General features: G+C 39.0%; 1 protein-coding gene across 1 annotated transcript in view; it reads left to right on the forward strand.

Moving 5' to 3' along the window:
* MDGA2 (MAM domain containing glycosylphosphatidylinositol anchor 2) overlaps nt 1-26,425 on the forward strand; it is a 1,014,104-nt gene that overhangs the window by 22,076 nt on the left and 965,603 nt on the right. The window lies entirely within an intron of this gene.

The raw sequence follows: 26,425 nt of genomic DNA on the forward strand, positions 1-26,425 counted from the left end.
AAAAAAAAGACGAAGAAAATGTTCTAAAACTGATTGTCGTGATGATTGTACAACTCTTCTTTATGTGAATGAACAATTGGATTGTAGATGTGAATTGTATGCCAATAAAACTATTTTGAAAAGGAGAAAAGTTAAAAAAACAGAAAACAGATTTTCTGCCATCAGGTCAATGTTGACTCATAGCGACCCCCTGTGCATTTCAGAGACTCTAACTGTTTATGGTAGAAAGCCCAATCTTTCCCATGTGGAGCTGCTGGTGGCTTGACATTTGTATCAAGAAAGTGGAGATGAATCCGTAATGAGCATATCTGGCTTGTGGCTGCAGACTCAAAGGAATGAAAGGTCGACAGGTCCGATGTCTATACTGCATTCTGGGTGTTGAGATATAATTTGGTGCATTAGCTACTACTTCTCACAGCTGTTCTATTATTCAATCAGGCAAGAGAATTTTGGTGACACAGTATGTGACAGAACTCCTGGGTTCAGTGATCATGTGCCAATTACTACACTTCATTTCCTCCTAAGTAGTTTCCTTGGCTGAATGTAATGTTATGATAGCTCTTTTTACATTTTCTGAAAGCCCATGGATGGAGGTGCTGGCTGGGACCTGGTAGACAGGAAAGATAAACCAATAACCAGAATACAAGTCAATTCCAACCAGGTTGCTATTCCTTAATATGTGAAAGAAATCCAATATTGACACCTTGCCATACGTGACTGGTTGTTTTGCTTGTGGAATGGCGTATATCGGCCTTCCTCTTGTTCTGGCAGATTGGACATTTAGCAGCAGCAATAGCTAGCACACCTTGATGAACAGAAGCATACTATTCAATTCATGTATAAGGTCTGTACTTTTTGTCATGGCTGATTCTTTCTTGTACCCATTGCTCAGCATTGGTAATGCTGATGGCAAAGAGGTTGTGTGGGCCAACAATCTGAATGAGGGAGAGTAGTAAGGACTCTCTGTGCCCTGTGGTGTCTGGTTTGCGGCAGGGAAGATTGGAAGGCATCGGGTGACTTGACAGCAGAGGCCTGGGCTCAGCTGGAGGCATCTTCACTCATCTGTGTGGTGGTGATGAACTTGCACAGCTGGGCCTCAGCTGGGTTGCTGGTGACTCACCTACATGTGATTGTTCCATATAGGCGCTTCCCTCTTTTGGGATTCTTCAGAGCATGCTGCTTTGGTTATAAGAGTGAGTATCCTAAAAGAATGGTTGAAAGATGAAGCTTTCTACTCCTGTGAGGTGTTACAGTCTTGGAAGCTTACAGGGTCAGTTCTAGCCTGCTCTAGAGGGTTGCTATGACTTGGCATCTACTCGATGGCAGTGAGGAGGATCTCCAGAGAACAGAGTAGAAGCACTAATTCGTGGTCTTGCTTTCAAAGCCACAGCCATCACCTCTGTTTGAGGAAGATACAAAGGTTCTCCCAAGTAAAAAGGGAGGAGCTATAGAATCTACTACTTGGAAGAAGCAGAGTCACACTTACACATAAGGAAAACCTTGTCTGATTGGGGTCATTTTTTGTCTTTCCTTGGAAAATTGCATGTCTCTTTTGTTGTGGATTGTGTTAGCTTCCTAAGAATGCTGCAATAAAAATATCACAAAATTGAGTTATCTAAGCAACAGGCAACTGTAGTCATCTAAACTCAGGTGTCTACAAAGCCAGGGATTATAAGTATCTTTCTTATCTAAGCTTTTGGTAGCATCAAGTTTCTTTGCTTGCTGTGACAGCAATGGCTCTCTAACCTCTTTCTGTGTCTCTTCTCATCTTTACTGTGGCACCATTGAATTAGAGTAGCACTCACCCTAATCTGCTGTGACTTTATAAGAGTTGAAGACAATATCTTCAAACACCCTATTTCCAAACAAGATGATGTTCAAATGCATAGTTATGACTTCACCGTATCTTTTTTTGAGTCAACAACTCAGTCCTTAATATGCTCTCTTGGGTTGATAACACAGCATACAAAATCCTTCCTACTTTGTGCCCATTTCCATGTTGCCAGTCCTCTTACCTTTCTTTTGCCAAGTCCCTCATTAACCAACTAGCCAAGCTATTCACTACTACCTGCTGCATGTGAATGGGAATTGCTTCTGATTCTCTTTTTCATAGAGATTAAAACGTATTTTGCTGCATCACTTGCCAGGTACCATGACGTAAAAGATGTATCAATCTACTCTTGCAAAGTTGTCACCACTAGCCGAGCACCAGCAATTCAGTCTCCTATTCGACTGAGTTTGGAGTAGTGCTCTGTTATTTTCAGGATCCATCTGATTTGAGTCTAGGCCAGATAATCGAACACAATGGGGGGCTTGATGGGGATTGCAACCTTGGCTTCATTAGGTCTTTAGAGTGGTCTAGTTGTATTTTTCATTCTTTTCAGTATGTATGCACTATTAATTTGATTTTGGCCTGGGAGTGATAGGCATTTCAGAGAGCTCCCTTGCCCTGCTCCTCTCACCTTGCCAACCTTGCCGCTGCAACTTTGTCATTCTTTAGTGAAGTTGTGCCAAGTGCATTCAGCTATCTCCAAAGCGCTTTCCTTTATAAATAACTTCTGGACTAGATCCTCGGTGCTTTGCTTTGTTTTGTTTTGGTTAATTTACTGCCGAGGAGGCTCTATGACTTTCACATTTCATCTTAAATTAGTGATTATGTTAGTTTTCCATAACTATTGTAACAAATTACCACAGACTTAATGCTTCAAGTAGCATAATGGTTTTTAAATTTATTTTTTAAGTTCTTGAGGTTAATGTCTGACACAGTGTTACTAGGCTCAACTCAAGGGGTTAGCAGACCGGCTTTCTTTTCTGGACACCCTGCGGTAGAATAAATTTCCTTACTTTTTGCAATCTCAGAAACTGTAGAGGAGCTCTACTCTGTAATATAGGGTCACTGTTGGCATAATGGCAGTGGGTTTGATTTTGGGGTATAGGCTGCCCACTTTCTTGACTCATGATCTATTTAGGCTTCTCTGCAAAGCTAACACTATTATTACATCATAAATCTTGGTGACTCTCCCTATTTGCTTTCTCTTCTACCTCTAAGAACCCTTATAATTACAGTCGCCCCTCAGGATAAACCAGGGAAATCTACCTATTTTAAAAGCAGTTGGTTAGCGACCACAATTCCATCTGCAACCTTCATTCCTCTCTGCCATGTCCATTATCATTGATCCTGAGTTGATTCCATCTCACAGCAAACCTATTGTATAGACTAGAACTGCGACACTTGGTTTCCAAGGCTGTAATCATTCCTGATGCCAATGGTCACAGCTTCCTCCTGCTTAATGCCTGCTGGGTTCAAACCATTGACTTTTCAGTTCACAGTTGAGTATTTAACCATATGCCACCAGGGTCCTTTTCTTTTTTTGCCACACCCCCTAATGGGAAATCTTAATGGGTTTAGCCCATTATTCAGCCCAAGACAACAATAAATCTAAGTCAGTTTTCCCCAGTACATGGGCTGTCCCCAGAAATAACCATTTAATTCTGTAGTCCTTGAAATGACTACTTCTTCCAGCGCTGAAATGCTTGAGGCCATTGCATATTATTCCAGTTACTATGTGATTCCAGGTCATCTAGTGAATACATAGGTAGAATTACATAAAGTTTAAGCAGTTTTAGTCCTAGATCTCAGAGACTCTTAGAAACCCTGCTTCCACAATATTCATCAGATGAATGAAGACTATTGTTCTGGGAGTATATTGCCATGGCCTTGGGCTTGTTTCCAAAGTGAATTTTTCAATTTAAAGGGCCCTTACTATGGAAATTCCAGATTTTCTTTTGAGAATTATTTCTTGAAAACTGAAGTTATACCTTGAGAATATCAATACTACACTAGTGGCTTCATGAATTGATTGCTTGTATGTTGTTATTGTTAGTGGCTGTTGAGTTCATCCCACCTCACAGATACCCCAGGCACACCGAACAGAACCGTGCCCAGTCCTGGGCCGTCCTCACACATTTTGTTTTGTGTGAGACCGTTGTCTCATGGGACCAAGAAGGATTGACTTCTTTTTCTCTGATCTTTTACTTTACCAAACCTTATGTCTTTTCCAAGAACTGGTCTCTCCTGACAACATATTGGAGGATGTGAGTCAATCTCCCTATCCTCAATTCTGAGGAACATTCTGACTACTTTTTCTGAGACAGATTTGCTGGCTTTTCTGGGAGTGCACAGTACTTTCAAGATTCAAATGTACTGATTCTTTTGAAGTCTTCCTTGTCCATTGTCTAAATTTCACGAGCTTCATGAGTCCATTGAAAATACCCTGGTTTGGGGTCAAGTTTACCTTAGTCTTCAAAGTGACATCCTTGGTCTTGAACACGTTAAAGTCTTGTCCAGGATCTTCCCAATGTAGTTTAGGGCATTTCCTGGCTACTGATTCCATGAGTATTGATTGTAGATCCAGACTTGGTACTTAAGGTAATGGAAAGGGAGAAAGAGTTCTTTGTCGCATAACACTTCCTTCCCTTTGGCTAGAATTTTTCTGCTCTATCTTCCGCTTACCTCCTGCTTGTATAGTGAGAATCTTGGCCACACATTCCATCTCTTTAGAGGTTTTACAATATTGATTTCTGTTTCCATTATGGCCCTTAAATGTTCTTTATAACATAACTGAGAGGTGATGTTTTCTTTCATTTTTGACTGCTGGAAAATATATATGTAACTTTTGAAGAAATCATTGTAATTTTCTCAAAGTCTTTGAAAATTTACAAGGTATTATTTTCTTATATAACATCCACTTTCCTTGTTTGCTGATATTTTTCAGGGCTTGCTTTACTTTAGAAAATGATTACATAATCCTAGCATTATTTTAAGATCATCTTTATAAGCATGCTATAGGTGAATAAAAATTCATTCTATTTAGGAACATATAATGTTACAAATAATAAATTAATATCTACAGATAAAAGTAGTTATTTTAATTAAAAAATTAACATCACTTATGTGCCATCAAAACTCTTATTGGTGGCTATGTATAAATACTGAAAGTTCACATTTCTCAATAATTCAGTGTGTCAACATAGAACTTTTGCTCTCAGGAATAACAGATGAAAGGACTACTTGGCCATTTTTAAGTTTTCTGTAAATAGTTGTCCTCATTCAAAATAAATTGCCATTTCCTATATCACTTTATGGTGAAGAACAACAAAAGAATAATATTTTCCATAATTAAATAATGCTTCTCTGTATTCGTTTCTCCACTTGATCTTAGCCACATGCCAAGAAGCAATCTATGTATAACTTTTTCTGGTTCTTCTTCTAGTCACCAAATATCAGAGACCTTCAATATTCTTTGTTTTTCCCTTTCTTACTGTGCAGCTTCTTGCCCTCAGCAGTTTGGCCCATTTCTGTAAATACCATCTCTGATAACTCCATGTCAGATCTTTGTTCTAGATAGCTGCCTCTTTCAAATTTCCACTTAGATGGGCCAAAGCTATCAAGATTGATAAGTCAAAGATTGGACTCTAGATTTTCACCTATGTTTATTTATTTTTAGTCTTCATCCCTCCTTAAAAGGCACCCTTGTCCACACCGCTGCTCATATCATTCACCAGGACACTGTGCATGACCCTGCCCTCTCCTTTACATCTCCATAGCCAGTCTACCACCAACACTGTGGATCGGGCCTGCAAAAGAGTTTCCAGATGTGCCTATTCTTTGTCTTTATAGCTACCACTCTGATCCATGCTTTTAATATTTTGCCTCTAGAGATGCAATAATCTTGTAATTGTTTTCCAAATTGCCTCTCTGTAGAACTCCTCCACATACTCCATAGACATTCCTGCATCATCTTCAGAGACCATAAGTAGAATATATAATTTCCTGATACTAAAACCTATCCATCATTTCCCACTCCTCTAAAATTACATGTGAAACTCTGCTAAGGTCTTCTCATTAAAGATGTGACCTATCCACCTTTGCATCTTCATTTTGAATTGCTTCTCATTCCACAGGTTGCCAAACTTTTTTTGCCTACTGAACCCCTTTCAGAAAACAAAACAAAACAAAAGCCAGTGCCCCTGGGCAGTTAACAACTTTTGTACTAGAAAACCACAAACTGTTCTGAGGAAGAAAGAAGTTGCAATCTGCTTCTGCAAAGACGTACAGACTCGAAAACCCGATGGGGCAGCCTGTCACTCTGGGTTGGATTTGGATTCAATGGTGTTGAGGTCGGGTTTGGTTTGAACCATCATTGATCTTTCTCTGGGTAAATTATCCCAAGAGATCCCATTCTTTGAGGTGGAGCTATTCTTGTATTTCAATGCCTTACAGTCCGGTTGTGTTAGTCCAGGTACACTAGAGGAACAAATTCATAGAGACACTCGTGTGTATGAGAAAGAGGTTTATACACAAGAGCAATTGAATATTGAGAAAACATCTCAGCTCAGATCAAGTCCATAAGTCCGATATTAGCCCATATCTCTGATACGAATCTATAAATTCCTCTTCAGACTCACAATACACATGCAATAATGCCGAATGCAGGATGATCACAGGCCAGTGGGTGGGAAGTCTTGTGGATCCAGTGGTGGTGTAAGCATCTCAGCACTGGCAGGGGTCTCCATGTGGCTTTTCCAGCTCCGAGGCTCTGGCTGCATCAGAATAGCTTCATGTGACTTCTCATCAGAAATGTCTCGCAGGGAGTGAGCCTGAGTCCTGCCTCTAATGAGTTATTTATCTCCATAGGGCATCCAAGTGCGTTCATCAAGCTGTGATCTGATTGACAGGCTAACCTCTACCCCTTCACTCTTAAGCCTCAAATTGGCACCAGATTATGTAACTATCACATTGGTACTTAATTACTTTGTTTATTTTTTGTTACCACTCTTCATTTAGAAAATCACTATGTATATTATGTTCATAACATGATACTTTGTATACATACAGGAAAATAATTTTTAGAAATGTAAGAATGGTGTGTGTCCTCAAATAATACACACTTTCATTAATAGAAAAAGACATTGATAATCCTACCCATAAAAATTCAATTTTTTCTAAGAATGTACTATGTGGAAGGAACTTTATTTCATAAATTCTTAAAGAAGTCCTGGAATTACTCCCAGAATACAGAGGAAGAAGTTGAGTCTATGACAGATTGCATAATTTGTAAAAGTTTACGTGGTCATTAAGTGCCAAAACCCAGATTAGAAGCCAGCGTGGTCAAATTTCACAATCTGTATTCATGCTTTTTAACAATATGAAATATCATGGCATAGACCATAAATCAGAAGATTCACACAAAAAAGGTTACATGTAAATGAGTACATATTTGATGGTGTAACAGAGACACAGCTTGAAATGGATTTTAAGGCTAAGGAGCCAAAAAATACCAGCTTCAAGCTTCATGTTCATGAATATCATTTCACAGAAAACCTCCCTCTGATCCAACATCAAAGCAAAGTCTCACCTAATCTATATTGAGTATGTTCCAGAGTTTGGACTAAGAGTTAAAGGGACATAAAAATAATTATAATAGAAACTGCATGGGTAGTTGGATGAGTACTTTATACAAGGAATTATCCATTACACATTATGAGGGAGAAACAACCATTGTTACTTTACTTTTACAAATTAGAATACCAAGCTGAAAGAACAGGCTCAACTTCACTAAACGAATAGATGCCAGACCAAGGATTCAAACCCTGTCAAAATCATTCTGAAACAGCCATGGTCAAACACATTGCTACACTCTCCTCAGAATGACAATTTTCAGTACAAATCCGAAGAGAACAGAAAGAATTACATGTACAAAAACTGAAGCAAGAATTCAAGTAAATATATACCACATGCCCTGTTATGAAATCAAATTTCTTTAAATACAATTTTTCTCCCCAGTCTCTGTAACTCCCACCCAATGGTTAGGTGGGATTATTTAAGTAGGGCAATGTGTCACACTAATCATCATTGGTCAGTTTTAGTTGTCACTCCCCTAGCTATAAGGATGAACCACCGGAGAAGCAGGAATGGAGTGAATCCTTGGGACCTTCAAGGAAGAAGAGCCACCAGCAGAATGTGTTTGAAATTCTGCTTGAAGTGGTGCAGGTAGTAGAGACTGTGCCATGAGTAGACCGAGGCTGAGGGGGGGAGAGCATGAGACAGAGTAGAAGGGCAGTGCTTAGCTGATGGAACTGTGAGGCAGAGCAGCGGGCAGGCTCCCTGGCCCGCGGGGGCAGATGCCAAGGGACTATGTGGCTGATAGGCTGGGGACAACAGGGAGATTTGAGTGCTTGCTGAGGAGAAGAGTTGCTGTGGACTAATGATTGTGTCCTTACAGTCTACCGATCATGACTTGCAGTAACCTGTTAACTTATTAGGAAAAACTCCCTTAATGATGAACTCACAGATGTGACTTCTGTGTGGCTGCGGCAATGGTTTATCAAACCCAGCAGAGAAGTAGAAAGTTGTGGTAGGAAAGTTGGGGTCAGAATAGGACAAAGAAGATGGAGAATGTAAGCATGTCTGACCTCTACCTCGTGGTAGAAGGCCATGGACTGGTGAGGAACTGAATTGCCCTTCTCCCAGAGAGAAAATCAGACATGGCCTTCACATGTCCCAACATGATTTATGATAAGAGTTGGGGGAAACGTTGGTAGCATGATATAATTTGATACTTACTTGAGCATTTTGAACTGTAAATGATATTTTTGTCAAAGATATGCTTATAATAATTGGGTCCATATTGATCTTTATGGAGAATAATATCATAAAACGGATATAATGAATGTAAGAGTAAAAGGATGGAAGTATTTTAAAAATACCTGGATGTTGAATTAGCGTGAAAAAAAGTTTTGCTCCTCAGTGGAGCGATGTTATAGTGTGACTGAGAGGCGTGTTGGATCTTGTGTAAGACAATGCATTGTCTTTTGAGGAGGGTTAGAGTGGGGACTAGGGAGGTTGGAGGGGCATTGTAGAAGAATTGCAGCACTATGAACAGCCCCACTCTAGTGCTTTTCCCAAAGGAGAGAGATTGTTAGAGAACTCTGCAGAAAGTTTATCGTGAAAACATTGATTCTGTGGGATTACTCTGAAGCTTCTTTACGATAGTGCAAACAGTTTAAAACAGATTTTTTAAAAAGTTTAGTATTTTTTAATCGTAAAACTCAATCAACCAAATATAAAATCTTTCTAGAATGAATAAATAAAGCACAGTGTGTGTGACTTTTCATAGTTGAGGCTACTGTTAGAAACGCATCTTTAGACAACTTGATTGCACTCTTTAGAAAAGCATTTCAGGACAAAGCGTATGGATGTGCCATTGTACACGTTCCATCCATGGAGTGAAAAGAACAACCTATTTCTACATTGATGTATCTCTATTGAGTATTTGTACTTCATCTTTTTTTCAAAGTTTGCATTTGGCCACAGGAAAAGTCCCCAAACAAACATAGCGATAAAATAAGTACTTTAGACATTCATTCCAGATAATTGAGAGTGGTTAACATAGTTGAGCTAGATTGTTGACAGCTTAAAAATAGGCAGGATAACAAAGATTGAAAGAGGACAAAAGAAAGAAATGTCAGAAAAAGAGTGAGCAGGGCGAGGAATGACAGTTGCAGTGGTTTGGAGGAAAATGCACCTGTTTTTAGGGATGTGTGTAGATGGATTTAGGGATAAGGCTTCAAGATGTCTGTGACTTGCTTAGACTTGCCAAGCAAAATGTAGATAAATGAAAATTCATAAGCACATGTTTAAATAAACATATGACAAACTCTTAACAATTGTGAACATGAGTGGTATGTATATGAGTATTCATTGTAATAGTCTTTTTAACTCGAATATATTTTTCAAGTTTTTCATCATATGACTCACTCAGTTCAACCCACTGCCATTGAGTCAGTCCCGACTCCTACTGACCCTCCCTAGGATAGGGTAGAAGGAGCTGTTTCTGAGATGGTCACCCTTTCAGAGCACAGAAACCTTTCCTTTCTCCCAAAGAACGACTGGGGGTTTTGAACTGCTGACTTTGCAGTGAGCAGCCCAACTCGTAATCACTATGCCATCAGGGTTGAAGAAGAACTTGTTAAAATGAGGCGATTCTGATTGTTCTCAGGGTGAAGAAAGGCATGCATATTCGGTGAGGATATTAACAAAGATTCCAGAATGCCGACCTAGCTGGAAAACAGGCTGATTACTGATAGAACAGTCACAAATACCTTGCTCAAAGTGTGTGAATATAGTGACATCTATGATTACAACTTACATCTTATGACTCATCCTGAGTTATTTATATCCTTGACCTTTGAGTTTGAAAGTGTGATTTTTATTGTTTCTGTTAATTCTTTAAGTCACTTTGAATCAGTTATCCTGAGCCTAAATACCATGATGTTTCCTCTTTCATATTTCATAATTGTATTTGCCAGCACTATACAAAATTCCACATCTACATTTTTTGCTTTATTGAATCGCTGTTTATTAAACTATTTTTGTCACTTTTTCTAATAGGCAGCAAATATATTTACCTTAATCAAATGCATAAAACACAGATGTCTAAAGCTGAGCAGTTACATCTTCCGTGCCCAACTTTACCAAATTACTCTTTATGGTGCTGCCGTTTCTGAAAATTGTAATTCAGGACTTGTATCTACCCCATGTTATTGTTTACAATAACATTACATGTTATTGTAATTCAGGACTTGTATCTACCCCATGCTTCTTATTCAAGATATGGTTAACTAACAAATCCTACCTTTCATATTTAATTTCACTTAAAGTATAACTCTGATAATTTCCCTATTTATCCATACATTTCCCAGGACTTTCTACAGTACTTTAAATAAGGTCCAAAATCTTTGCTATTTTCAGTCCTTAGACTTTTCTCAAAATTAACCTTTGTAGCATTCGATCATTTTACCTTCTTTATGTATGCCTACAACTCCTGCTAAGAAAACAAGTTACAAGATTTTGGGGACTTGAATACACAAGTTGGTGACCCTACTATAAGAAAACGAATATGATACTATAAATATAACAGTAAGTGTAATGTTAATATCTTTACAAATAAAAAAGATCACCGCGGATGAAATTTAAAAAATAAACATGTTAAAAAATCACAGAATCTTTTAACAGCTCATAATTTTAGTTACTTGAATAAAACATCTCCATAATTCCCTTTTTTTAAAAGGCTTGCAAGGAATTTTCTTTCGTTGCTTCTTCTTAGAAAAGTGATGTTGTCTTCCTGACACAACCCCTGAAGAAAAAGCGGATGAATAAGCAAATGTGGTGAAGAAAGCAGATGGTGCCCGGCTATCAAAAGATATAGCGTCTGGGGTCTTAAAAGCTTGAAGGTAAACAAGCGGCCATCTAGCTCAGAAGCAACAAAGCTCACATGGAACAACATATCAACCTGTGTGATCACAAGGTGTTGAACGGATCACTGAAGACAAATGGGTGCATAAGCAAATGTGGTGAAGAGAGCTGATGGTGCCCGGCTATCAAAAAGTATAGCGTCTGGGGTCTTAAAGGCTTGAAGGTAATCAAGTGGCCATCAAGCTCAGAAGCAACAAAGCCCACATGGAAGAAGCACACCAGCCTATTCAACCACGAGGTGTCGAAGGAATCAGGTATAAGGCATCATCAGAACAAAAAATCTTACCATAGTGAATGATGGGGGGAGTGCGGAGTGGAGATCCAAAGCCCATTAGTAGGCCACTGGAGATCCCCTTGCAGAGGGGTCTCGGGGAGGAGATGAGCCAGTCAGGGTGCGATGTAACACCGATGAGAAATACAACTTTCCTCTAGTTCCTAAATGCTTCCTCCCCATTCCCACTACCATGACTCGAATTCGACCTTGCAAGTCTGGCTAGACCAGAGGATGTACACTGGTACAGATAGGAACTGAAAATCCAGGGAATCCAGGGCGGATGAGCCCTACAGGACCAGTGGTGTGAGTGGCGAAACAGGGAGGGTAAAGGGAGAATGGGTAGGAAAGAGGGAACCAATTACAAGGAACTATGTGACCTCCTCCCTGGGGGACAGACAACCAAAAAGTGGGTGAAGGGAGACGTCAGACAGGGCAAGATATGACAAAATACCCATTTATAAACTATCAAGGGCTCATGAGGGAGGGGGGAGCGGGGAGGGAGGGGAAAAATGAGGACCTAATGTCGGGGTTTTAAGTGGAGAGAAAATGTTTTGAGAATGATGTACAAATGCGCTTTACACAATTGATGTGTGTATGGATTGCGATAACAGTTGTATGAGCCCCTAATAAAATGTTAAAAAAAAAAGAAAACAAAAGTGATGTTGTAATTACCAGTTTAGAAAATTCTACTTTAGCCCCACCTCTACTTACTCAAATTATTAACATTTTAATATTATTTGGGAAGATTTCTATTAATATCTTACATATATGAACTCTAAGATTTGGGAAAAAATTGTCCATAGACTAGCTTTTGGTGTGAAATACTTGAAACTTCCTGTTTTCTTCACTGCTTATAAACATCACTAAATATGGTTTGCTTGCATACCATTGTGTTCTGATGTTGGGTGAAGCTCTGTATGACAAGTTAATGTAGTATTCCTAGAAGGTATTTCTATCCTTGAACAGGTAGCTGCAAATGAATTATTTCACTGCAGCGACATAAATCACAAAATAAAATATCCTACTAAACTTACAAATATCTCATTCAATATTTTCATAGACAAAGCCTCAAAACTTCCATGTTCACTCTATTCTTCTAGTTTAGAGTGTGTCAGATTAAAGGAGATAACGGCCTTAATTGTGGTATATATATATATCCCCCCCAAATTTTACAGGGCCCATGACAGTGTCAATGCTATATTCTAGCCCTCCCACGTTGGAGGTGGTCTGACTAAAGAAAGACTGAAGTGTAAGCTTTATTTAGTAGCTTCAAGATAAATTGGCCTCTGATACGAACCACTATTCCTCGATCACTTCAGTTGGCTTGGAGCGTCTTTGTCTCACTTTCAGAAAGTTACATGTCGTGCGGCAGCCTCACAAATGTCAAATGCCGCTTTCCCTCCTTTGAGATGTGATAGCTGTCTCTCAATTCTTTTCATGTATGAAGGAAATTATTTTCTCCACTGAACCATTTTTATTATATATGTGTTTTTACTCCTCTACTAAGTTTTAAGTTCCTTTGGGTAATGGTGGCATTATTCATCATATGTAATTGTGCTTTTATATGTGTATAGATATAACTAGGTAGCTTTTTGAATCTTACCACGCGCCGGTAGTGGTAAATGGCAAGAAGGTGGTCATGTCTGCCTTTCTCTGGCTTCTTCATTGCCATGAGGGAAGAATCACACATGCCTCCATGCTTCGCCCTTCTTCACCGGCTCTGACACCAACCATTCCTCCTCTGCCAATCTATATTTATGTTGGGTGCAGCAAAGCTTTGACATGGCCACACAGAACTTACAGACATACTATTAAGGGGGGTTATTAGCGAACTCAGTTTGTTAGCACAAGTAAGGATTCAAGATCAGCAAACAGTAAAAATGCAGTCATTGGTCTCTTCAACCAACAACCAAGTCTCTCTCTCTGATTCTCAGCCTTTCAGGCATTTGGTAGCCACGTTTCTCTTGTCCTCGTTCTTTAATCCACATGGTCCCCTTGGCCTCCATGGGTCAGGAAGGCAACCTGCCTGTCATTCTGTCAAGCAGTTCTATAGCCTTTGGCCAGATGATGAGATGGTACCCCATGGTCTTGGCTCTCAGTCTTCATGCCCTAATCGTTGATGGATTTGGTCTGGTGGCCTCTGCCACTTCAGATAGAGGTCTTGGACTTGCTCCTCTCAAAACCTGGTCAATTCCCTTTCTTAGCGTTACACGCGTTCTAGCTGCATAGTCCCAACCACTCATGTAGAGGGAGTGACCAAGACCTGCATAGAATACCATCACACTGCTATTGCAGTATGATTAGCCAGAAATGATAGATAAACTCATCTTGACCAATACATCTTGGTAAAAATTATCTACACAAGTATGCCTTATTTTTTTATTGTTGTTTTGTGTTATCTCATCATTTATCGAGCTTCAGATTTTATCTTTTAAAAATACCTTCAGTCATAAACTAATTTTATTAACACGGAACATTGCTAATAGATTTTATTGAAAGCCACATATTTTGTCAATAAATACAATAATTGCATAGATCAAATGATGTCTTTGATATCGTTAACATTACAAACGTAATGATTCCTGAAGCATATTTAAGAAAATTCTTTTGGTGATCTATTATAGATGCATCTTTAAAATAATTTATTGATCACTAATATGCTGTCATAGCTTGGTAGTTGACACAGAGAGTATTCAGAAAGGAGATGCTTCTATTGCAAGGTAAGGAGGAGACAATTTCTCTTCCTTTATGTCATTTGTCATTGCATTATTCTCTTTTTTGTTCTTTTGAAATAATTGACAACTAAGTTTTGGGTTAGTTGCAGACTTGTTAGTCCTGGTGGTAGATTTAAGAGAATTTAAAAATAAAATGTCCAAGTGGAATTGAGTCCTTCAAAGCAATCCTTCTTTTTAGGTAGAATTTTACTGTTGGGAGAAATGATATTTTAGAGAGAATATGATATTTTAGAAACTCTTGTAGATATAAAAGAGGCAAAGAAGAGTTCATTTCAAAAGTGATAAAGTCCTAAAGAAATAATTTCTTTCCTTTTTTTCCTCGTAGAAGACCAGAGGCCATAGTTATAAAAAAAATTTATGTAAGAGTGGTAGCTATAATCATAAGCAATTTTATTTTTATAAAAGTATTGAATTAATATCCTATTTCTTCTTTAATAATTTACCACACATTTAATAGTATAAAACAACACAACATATCTCCGCAGCCCACCATTTGAGACACAAAAGGTAGCATTTACCCAAAGGCAAAGTTCAGAAGGATTAGGAAAGGAGGAGGAATGGAAACAGGAAAGACAAGGAGGAAGTGGGATGAGAGATGTTTCATTGTGAGGACTGCAGTCAATGACATGAAACAAAACAAAATGTGTGGGAATGGCTGAATGGAAAGCTCTTCTGCTCTGTGACCTTTATCCAATTCACACAACAAATTAACACACACACACACACACACACACACACACACCCCAGCCATGACTGACAGTTTTGGAGGTCAGTCAGTATATGAAATGGGTCTTAAGGGTCTACCATCATGGTATTGGCTAGTCTGAATTGTTTCGGAAACTTAGGCGATAGATCTATTCCTTGCTTTTTTCCCGTTTCTACAGGTTGACTGATTGAAGGTCTTCCTCCATTTTAAGCTCACAGAGAAGTATATTTAAACCTCTCTCTAACTCTGAGCCCCATACATCCTTTTACAAGGACCCTTGTGATTACTTTAGGTTTACTGAAATAATCTAGGATAAATTTCACATCTCAAGATACTTAATCACATATGCAAAGTCCCTTTTTTTATGTAGCATATCAACCTGTTTCTGAGATTAAGATGTGTACATTTGGGGGTGGAATTTATTCTTTCCACCAAAGCCAGATTCTAGAATATAGACTAAAGTGACTTTCTCTATTAAAAATAAAGCAAACAAAGAAAAACAAACAATAGTTGCTGTTTAATTTATTTCCATTCAAGAGTATAAATCTTCAGATTGGTACATATTTCTCTATATGGATGGCTGGTTAGTTTGAATTGCCAACCTTTTGGTTAATGGATGGACTCTTAAACTCCACTGGGGCTCCATTATTTTCCTATAAACATTTATAGTTATTTTTGGATATTCTTGTTATTTTTAGGAGTCATTTAGTCAATTATGATTCATCGAGACCTGGTGTGACACATTTGGATTTTCCATAGGATTTTCTGGGCTGTAATCTTCATGGAAATGGCTTGCCAGGTATTTTTCCCAGAGAGGGACTTGGTGTGTTTGAACCACCGACCTTCATTGTCAGCTCAGGACTTAACCAATATACCAACTGTGCTCTTTTGCATGTATAAAGATGCTCTAATAAAATCATTTAAAGTCACCCATGAGATAACTCACCTGTTATATACTGTGATCCTCCACTGAATGACCCTTTAATGGCCCATTTCCTCTTTTCACTATGTAAATTATCCTCAACAAGGAGAATTCTTGGTAATAAGCTTTTAAGATTACTGCATTTAACAAAAAATGGTTTAATCAGGTTTGCTCACAAAAATGTTAGGCCATAAATGAAAAAGTGTGGAAACTATAAACTAATTCCAATTTTTAATTTTTTATTTTACTGTGGGTTATCCTTAAGTTCACCTTTGGGGGTGAAACTAAAATGTGAAAACATTTTATGATTCTGGAAAAAGACTATGATTATATAAAGAAACTGTCAGTGAATCCATGCTTCTCTGATATTTTTGTTGAACAGCAGAGCTTTCAAGGACAGGAAGAGGCTCGATCAGGTAGGTTCACAGTCCATGTCGGTGCTTTTCTGTATTTGAATGATCGGTGATAAAAAGTGCAGGGTTTCATTTCAATAACTAGGATGCCATTCCATTTGCATAGTAAACTCTTTCTAAAATACTGGTATTGTGGGATTATTGGGAAGAAATTGCTATTTCATATTTACATCATCAGGCTCCCTGCAGCAATCCTGATGTGTTCAGAGGAATCAAAATGATTTACATATGCATGTCCAGAATTGGTGAATGCCAGTGATTTCAGCATCATTTGTGTAATGATTGACAAGAAGTACCATAGATGCTAAAACAGTCTGCTCATTAAATATCTTTTTAACTCTGGATAGATGCTTTATTAAAATGGTATAATGTAGTACTTTAAAATGTTTCCTTTTCCCCATGTTGCTTCATGAACAAAATTTGGAATTTAGAGTAAATCCAAATGCACAAAATTCATTATATATTGGCAATTTAAAAGTAAAACTTGATTTTTTTCATTTGCATAGGGAAAGATATACTCAATGTGCTTTATAGAGAATAACAATACTAAAGAGAATAGGGACTACTTACCTAGCTCTTTCCTATTTGCCAGGTAATATTTTCTGTGTTTTATATACATACACTGACTTTTGTGATCCTTATTTTACGTTTGATGTAACAGAGACAAAATCAGCCTGAGTCCCATAATTAGAAAAGAAGACCTATTTTATCTCCAGAGACTTCACATATAACAGAATACCATATATACTCATGTATAAGCTGAGTTTTTTCAGCACATTTTTAATGCCGTTTTTGTGGTAAAATTAGGTGCCTTGGCTGATATTTGGGTGGGCTTATACTTGAGTGTATACGGTATGTGCATGATTGAGTTGTTTAAAAATTATCAAGCAGTTATCTTGATGACTGTATCATAAAACTACCCCACTTAGATAGTTTTTGGAAGTTAGGTTTAGAAAGTTGACTCTTTTTTATTAGTTGACTGAGTTTAGTGTATGGAATTTACTTATGATATTTTGAAAGAAGGAGCCCTAGTGAGGGCTTGGGTTACAGATTGGGCTGCTAACTACATGGTCAATAGTTCAACTCCCCCAAAGATTCTCAGGAGAAAGATGAGGTTTTCTACTCCTGTAAAGCGTTACAGGCTTGGAAACCCACACAGGCTGTTCTCCTCTGTCATGTAGGCTCACTATGAATTGGAATCCACTGGGTGGCAGGGAGATATTGAAGGAATTCTGGTGACATAGTGGGTTACCTGTTGGCCTGCTTAACCAACGGTCATCACTTCAAACCTGCCAGCCAATCCTTCTTGGGAGAATGATGAGGTGTTCTGCTCCCGAAAAGATTTATAGCCTTGAAAACTCAAAAGGGCAATTCTACTCTCATCTATAGGGTTGCTATGAGCCAGAATTGACTTGATGCCAATGGATGTGAGTGTTTAGGGGTTGAAAGAAATGTGGATGGCAGTGATTCCATAGGATATGGGGTTAGGAACAGCACTGAAGGGAAGCGTATGAACTCTACTTCACTAGCAATGTGTGAAAGGTGGGGGAAATATCAATTTTTGATCCACAGGAATTTGACAGAACCTATGTGGGAACTCAAATATTCTCCAAACTTTACTTGGCCACGGTATGTAGATTCTTACCTATTTTCTATGTGGTGTGAAGTCATATTTTTAGTTATTTGACGATTTAAAAAATACCAAACATGTTTGTTATTTAGCATACATGCTCATGCCATGCTTATTAGGCGTCAGGTCCTTTCCCACATGGGTAAGTTCCATAGTAGTCTTTCTCTTTGGATGAGAGAATTGACCCAAAGCTACAATAAGTGCAGAACTGGGATTCAAATTAAGGGGTATATGCCTATAGTCTCCATTTTTTTGCTCCTAAATAAGCAGTAAAGAAAATTTAGAACAAGTTCTCTGCTGGAGAAAAAAACCCTATGTCTGGTATGTGGCCCAGCGTCCCTGTAATTGAGCACCTATATCATTACCACCAGGGCTTAAGCTGGTTCTCATCTAAGGGTTGTGAGGATTTCCGTCTTTCCCTCTCGCCATCCAACAAGTTGGAGAGACTAATGGACTGGTAAATTAATTTACATATAAAATGACATTTTGTGTTGAGTGCAGAATCTTAGCCAAAGTTGCTAAATGGGAATAAATTACTACAGTAATCTCCCCTTCCATGGAGTTGATTCTGACTCATGATGACCCTGAAACTCTGATGCATTCATATCAAATTGGAGGGTGACCTTAAATATTCTACCAAAAATGTCATGTTGGAGGATCATATTCTTGTGATGACAAATAATTACTTTGGTTTGAGAGTAAAACCCAGAAAACCAAATCCATGCTTATTAAGGTAATTCCACTTCATAGAGACGCTACATTGGTTTCCAAGACCCAGTCTTGATGGGAGCTGACAGCTTCACCTCTCTCCCATGATGTTGGCCTCTCTACCTTGTACTCCGCAAACCAACATCTGTCCCATAGCACCACCAGAATTCTATTAATAAGCCACTACTTATCAATCTATCAACTTTTTCCTTCTTGATTTTTTTTTTGAATTCTTAGGCATCACTCAATTCCATAAACAAACATTGCTTCCTTTTGGCATTACTTTCTGCTCCTGGAATTGCTCTCTTGTCCCTCTGTTTCTAATTCTTGGGCCTGAGTTAGGTATTTTTGCTAACTTAGCATTTATAGTCATAAACATGCTTAGAAACAAGTTAAGTAGAAATGGTGGAAAGTCTCTAGAGGAGTTAATTGAATCTAGGATTAAAGTGCTCCAGGACGGATAGAGTTAAGAATATACGTAAAGAAACAATTGATTGGGCTTTGGAATCTGACTTGCATACACTTGGCCAAAGGAGCAGTAATGATTTGTATCTCTAATTAGATAGAATATAGAATTCTTAGCTTGACTCCAAGTATTTCAAGATTCCACTGATTTAATTTATATTGGATAAGTGCATATGTATAAAAGTATATATTTTTGAATTGTCTTATTTAAATGAATAAAACATGAACAATGTAATGCATGTTATGGTTCACTTACTGATAATGAAGGATAAATAGCCTTTCTTACCAATGAGAAACTACTTAAATAGGACAGATAGAAAACTAAACAAATAAATGGAAACTTGTTGATTTAACAATTACTTGACTTGGGCTTTTTAGATGCAAGTCACACTAAGCCCCAAAGAGTTACCAGTCCTGCTTTTATTGGGCTTTTGCTGTGAGCGATGCTCATGGTGGAACAATGGTGCAAAGATAGGAAGAAGTGTTAGAATAAATGATTTTGGACTTGCTCTTCATAGAACTGTGGTATTCCCCTCATGAAACCTCAGGCTGCTCCTTCTATGAACAGGTCCTAAAATCTCTTTCTGTTTCTCTGGCACACAGTGTCTGCTTTATTTCAACTGGCCACTAAAGTAGGACAACGACTCACAGGTTTGGGCGACAGCAGAATGAGTTAGACCTTCTGGTCATGGACCTAAAAGTGGGAAAACCAGTGCAGGTGTGAAAGAGAAGTGAAGAGGCAGGACAAATACCTAAATAAAGAAAACCTGGGATCCTGACTTGGGGGACCTTTGTTTCTGCTTATATGATACTCCCCCCAAATGAGGTGTTCATTTCTAGAAGACTGCAGGTAATCTTCTATAGATTTTCAGTTAGCAATATGAGATTGCTCGTTTTACATGAAAGAAAACAAAGCAAAGAGAGCAATGTGGAATACTGTTAAGGTCATAATGGAGGCGGGGGGAGCAGGTTAGCAAGCGAGTGAACTCATTCTAGGAATAAATGATGGGGCAATGAATGAAAATAATTATGGCTATATTAGAGGAGAGAGAACTCACTGAGAACACAATTGGAAGAAGTGTATTCAATTGAGAATTAGATATGCACTTTGGAGTTTATGGAGGAAACGTGATTTTAAATGGCTTGGATGGATTCTATTTCTCAATATTTTGATTCTAGAAGAAGGTGACTCTCTGGGGTTAAACTCGAAGCTGAGGGGAGGAAATAGAGGAAGGACATGTTGTATTTCAGTGTGAACGGCACTCCGAGTTAAGTGAGCAGATCCAATGGGTAGTGTTGACTCCCTGGCTCTTACCTTGAAAGGTTTAAGAAAAACCCGATTTTCCCTAAATGCAGGGAGTTTTGTGAACTTGCTTATTGAAGGTCCCCTGCTAACACAGGTGAGAGAAAGCACTGGGTACGAATTTCCCGGAGGAAGCTGAAATTCCCCTGATGAGGTTTGTTAGCACAAATTGGTTTATGTGGCTCCCTGACGCAATCAATGGCGTGGCATTCCTAAATGACCGGAGTCCCCTGACTTCCCTGTTGCCTTGGGGCTGGGTCGGACATGTCTCCGCCCTCTGCCCTGGTTACCTCTTCTGACCTCCCTTCCTCTCACAGCACTCGGCATCTGTGCTGGGTGGAGACTTCATTGCCGTGCCCACTCAGAATGCACAGCCGAATACTCACAATTAACAGGCTTATTAGGGGAGTTAATAGGTTACCAGAAGTCAAGATCAGCAAACGGTACGGATACACTGGTCCACAGCAACCTCTCCTCAGCCAGGAGCTAGGTCTCTCTCTAGTCCTCAGTATCTCCTAGCTTGGTGGTCCCGAGGCCTTTGCCTCCTTGGGCCCGGGAGCTAGTCTACTTGGTGCTTTGCCCCCCAGTTCCACTGTCTTAGACTAGACGAGAACAGCTCATCGTCTTGGGGGTGCTCCTCTAAAGCTCCATGGGTCTCTGGTGCATCTGGTCTTGGGTGGCTCTTCCACTTCAGCAAGAGGTCTTGGATGCCCTTTTCCACGTGATCCTGAGATTGCTCTGTGTGGACCAGATGCCTCTCAGACACCAAAGAAGGCCTTTAATGAAGGTGTGGTTTGTCTTTTAGCTGACCATACCCCCAAGGAAAACCAAGGATGGTGTTTCTTAAGTCTCACCCTCTAGTAAAGTAAAGAAAAATACCCTTAGGAAAAGGTGTGACTTGGTTCACACCTCCTACTAACACTCACTGTCATCAAATTCATTCCGGCTCGTGGTCATTGTCTACGGAAACAAACCTAAACTCACTGTTATCAAGTGAATTCCACTTCATAGTACCTTATGGGGCAGGGTAGAACGGCCGTTTCTAAGACTGTCACTCTATGGGGAAACCTCCTCTTTCTCCCTTGGAGTGCATGGTGGTTTCAAACTACTGACCTTGTGAATAGCAGCCCACCTCCCAACCCCCTGTGTCTTAATTCCATCCCAGACCTTCTGTACCATAAGGATCATAAAGAACACCCTGCGAGATGGGGTTATAGCTATGGCATAGAGTCCAGAATTACAGTGCATCCCTTAAGGATTTATAGCTAGAAGGGTCTTTTTCCTTCCCTCTCCCCCAGGGTTAGACTTAATGGTCTCTCTAATCCGTTTGGTCTTTTAAAATCCTATTAATTGTTGTAACAATTAACTAATTCCTGGAAAGTAGCTTTCTTTAACTCTCTAGAGAAAAGCTACAAAGCCACCCTAAAAAAGGGAGGTCTGCGAAAGGATTTTACTGGGAGCTTGGAAATTCATATTCTCAGGTTCATGCTGCCCTCCACAGGCATCTTCCATAAAGACACTATAGTGAATTCCCATGTCCCACCTCCTTCTAGTGGGACCTATAGGACAGGGTAGAACTGCCCCTTGTGACTTTCTGAGATTGTAACTGTCAGGGGAATAAAAAGTCATGTATTTCTCTCAAAGAGCTGCTAGTGCTTTAGAACTGCTGAGCTTGCAAGTCTCGTGCCAACATGTAACCACTATACCACCAGGGCTCCATCGGGGTCCCTGGGCTGCCTTTATTACTTTGTGTATAATTAATGATTAGGGCCTCTCTCTATAGTCATGATTGGTGCTTCATGGCATGTAAATTATTTAGCTTATCAAAAAATAAACCAGATGCTCAGAGCTTGTAGGATGTGACTGCGTCATGATGGTAAGGGATACAAATTTGCACCATGTTCCCTGCCCCTTCCTGAAGATCTTTGCATAATGTGGTCTTTGAGCCTTTCACTACATTTGCAGATGAAAACTTCTCAGTGGCTGGCACATTTCAAGGGTTGCTTTCAGGAAAAAGAGAGGAAGGCCAAACCAAGATTTGTGTGTGTGTGTGTGTGTGTGTGTGTGTGTGTGTGTGTGTGCCACAGGAAGCGAGCATGGCTCATTCAAGCTGAGAGAGCTCTGAATGTGAAGGCGCAGATATAGACCTGTGACTGGTATGTTCGAAGAATACCAGAGAAATACACAGAAATGGAGAAAAGGTCTGAACAAAGATGTTAGATGCCTTAGGCTTTAACTGGATCGTTTTGGTTACTGAATGGAAGGAGCATGGAAACGGGTTGAACTTGGGCAAATGAGGCCAGTTAGAAAGCAGTTGGCATATGTGGGTAAGGAGCATAGTTTGGCCACAGAAAACACTCCTGATATATTTGAAAGTAGGGGCTAATAGGATTGGGCACTAGATTGCATGAGGATATCAGAGAAATAAATAAAAGACAAAGACCACACTGGTGATTTCACAGTACAGTGAACTGAATGAATGAGTGAAATTCCTGATCCTCAGATAGGTCTGGGTCATGGGTACACAGAACCTCACACATAATGGGTATATTTGATCAGTACTTGCTTCCAGTCAGATTCCATTCTCAAGGAAGTGCAGAGAGAAAGTTATATTTGAGAAGCTAAGAATCACTTGATATTTTGCTACAGCTAAATTCTCTGCAAAACAGGGTTTCTGATGTATTATCTCCCAGTGAAATTTACTTTGGATGATTAATACTGTAAAATTAATTTTACAATTAAGACTTACATATGTGTACACACATCAGTATTCATGGGCATAAGTATTTGGACTTCTCAAGGCGTATTGACATCAGTTTCTTTGCTGGTGAGTTCTGATACTGAATATCAGGGACTTCATCTATTATTTCCTTTGGGTTTGACCTCATTAGGCCAGTCTCTTGGCCTCTGCCTTAGCTTTGAAAGCCAGAATCAGACGCTGAAGGCTTGGCAGGACTTGCTAGAAAGTCATGATAGAGGATACAGTAAGCAAATGAATCAGTGGTGTCAGCTCATCTCCTTGGGTAACCGCGATGACATTTAATCTGAGTGCGGTCCTCTTGGCCTTGTCAAGGCCAGTGTGGGAACAGAGCTGCGCAATTAGCGGGATGGCTCATTCAAGAACAATGATCCGAGAGCAGCAAGCAGTAAGGATTATATGTATCACTTCTGAAATCAGACACTTTGTCCGTATCTAAAGCTGTCTTACCGTAAAAATTTGGAAAACAGTTTGTATGGTGACTTTACACAGGTTTATGCTTTGTATAAAATACTGAATGAGGGCATATTGACATTTACACTATTATAGAATTTTGCTTCGGGGTGAGGGGGGCAGGGATGATTTTCTTGGTACTTTTAAAACCTACAAACAGTATCTCTATGAAAACTTTTCAAGGATATCATGGTTAAGAAAGTATTTAAGTGATCTGATGAATGAGGCAGTGTGACCTCTTGGTGGTGTCGTGGGTGGTACATGAGAGCTGCTCTCCTCAAGGTCAGCACCTCAGGTGCCCCCGTCACTGTGCAGGCTGAGGCTGAGGTGGTCCTGCTTGGGGAAGATTTGAGGTTTCAGAACAGAAACCCCAAAGGGCCTTCAGGTCTCTGTGGGTCAACATCAACTCAATGGTGTAGTGGGTGTTGGGTACCCCAGAAGGGACTCAGCTTTAGAAAAGAGAGGTATTTCCATTGTTTTCTTTAAATTTAAGCCAAAGTTAGATGTTTAAATAACTTATTGCTAAAGTTAAACAGTGTACCACAAAGTTCGGTATACAGACTTATCTGTAGGTATCTTAAACAATAAACATAATCAACATTTCGCAGTAGTTAGAATGCTAAGGTCTGGAGTTATTGTACTTAGATTTCAACTGTTTATAGTCCCAGCTACAGATTTAATATTTACTGTACAAAGTCATTCAACTTTGTATTTACATCCACATGTATACATATGTTTTATGGGACCCTGCCTCACTCTTTAAGACCTCGTAAGGTGCCTTTGTAGATTGGACTGGAATAATACACAAAAGCTAGGCCTACGCTTAGACCATGTAAGTGCTTATGCATTTTTAATTGCTTCAAGTTGTTGGCTTTACTCATACATTCATTTATTAATGCTGACTTTGGGACATTAGATATCTTCTATTGATGTACCTGTCTCTGGCTTTCAAAGCTACAGCAGGTACAAATTTTAGCGAGTTTTGCTCTGATGATTAATTCAAACCTAGAAACCCACAAAAACTCTCTTTCATTTGCATTTAGAGATGGCAAGATTAGACCACATTGTGGTTTCATATATTTTCTTTCCAGTTATACATAGAAATTGGTGCTTTTAATACTAACATTAGTATTGTTATCTTAATGGTACTATCTTATTGCCTAACTTCAAGTTATTCCTTTAGGGAGGCTTTCTTTATATTCTGAATGTTCAAAGTACTTGAAAGTTTTATTTTAACATGACAAGATCAGATGTAGTCATAAAATAAATGTGTTATAAGAAATTATTGTCTTTTATTGGGGAACCTTAATCCCTAAGCAGGTTTATGAAAAATGGTATAATTTATCCTGCATCTTCTTAGTTGTTCATTAAGACTTTTAAAACAGACAGCTTTAAGAATGTAGATTTCTGAGTCTATAATGAGTGTATTTGTCAATAAGTTCTGTGAATGACCTTCATTCTATTAGGTTATATATTACATAAAGTGTGCCCATTTTAATACTTTCTAAACTAATCCCTTTCCAAAATATTATTGAATGTATCACACATAGCTTTGGCTGAAAGGTAAAATAGTAGGAAGAACACAATGAGAGAATTTTCTTGAGAGAAAATCAGTATTTAAAGACTTTATAGTTCTGGATATTTGGGGTTTTCAGGTTACAAAACCTTACCATCTCTGATTTCAATGACCATTGAGTGTGGAGGATTAATTATTTTCTCTGGAGGTAGACTTAAATTCAATAATGACCATGATCCTCCTTTTAACACCAATGCTTTGTAGAGGACGTCATCTGCCTTCCAGTGTGAGCATATTTCCATAGGTAAGGGATATTGGCAACTTACATCATTTTGAAAGTCTCTGAGTAACCTGTTAAGGTTATTTTTGTTCAAATGAAATGCTTGCTCTGGGAGCAAAACAGTTTTTTCTGCCCTTATAACCAGATGCAATAAAGTCAGTGTTAATTCATAGTCATTTACATAGTGCAGAATAGAGCAAGGCTCTATAGCAGTGGTTCTCAACCTTGCTAATGCTGGAACCCTTTAATACAGTTCTTCCTGTTGCGATGACCCCCAGCCACAAAATTATTTTCGTTGCTACTTCATCACTGTAATTTTGCTACTGTGATGAATTGGGTGACCCCTGTGAAAGGGTCTTTTGACCCCAAAGGAGTCGTGACCCACAGGTTGAGAACCGCTGCTCTATACATTTTCAGTAGCAGAGCTTCCAGAAGTAGCTCACCAGGCTTTCTTCAGATACTCCTCTGGGGGACTTGAATCTCTAATCTTTTGGCTAGCAGATGATCACATTAACTATTTGTACTATCGGGGACTCTTTGCAATACTGTGGCTACTTAAACACACACAGATAATTATTTGTAAGCTCTCTATGGTGTTTTTGATACCATGCCATGCCATCTAAAAATTAGGAGAGAATAAATTGCCAGGTAGTTCAGTGCTCTGTGTTACATGTCTGATTTGATTCTATCTAAAGTTTATAATGTACATTTATGCCTTATTTTATTGGCAAGGAACCTGATGATCAGAGAACGCAATCATCTGCCTAAACTTCAGGATGAGAAATCCTAGGATTGTCTCTTAGGAAATCAAGCTAAAAATTTCTTTTGTTATCCATTCTAAGGATACTTCAAGGGAAAAGCAACAACTCATTGCCATGGAGTCTATTTTTACTCATAGCAGCCAATGTGGACTTCCTGACCCTGCCTCTGACCTCTGACTCTTTC

This window comes from Echinops telfairi, unplaced genomic scaffold (genome assembly GCF_000313985.2).
Source record: "Echinops telfairi isolate 266 unplaced genomic scaffold, ASM31398v2 ScPeMD7_18;HRSCAF=68, whole genome shotgun sequence".
In the NCBI taxonomy this organism is placed as follows: domain Eukaryota; kingdom Metazoa; phylum Chordata; class Mammalia; order Afrosoricida; family Tenrecidae; genus Echinops; species Echinops telfairi.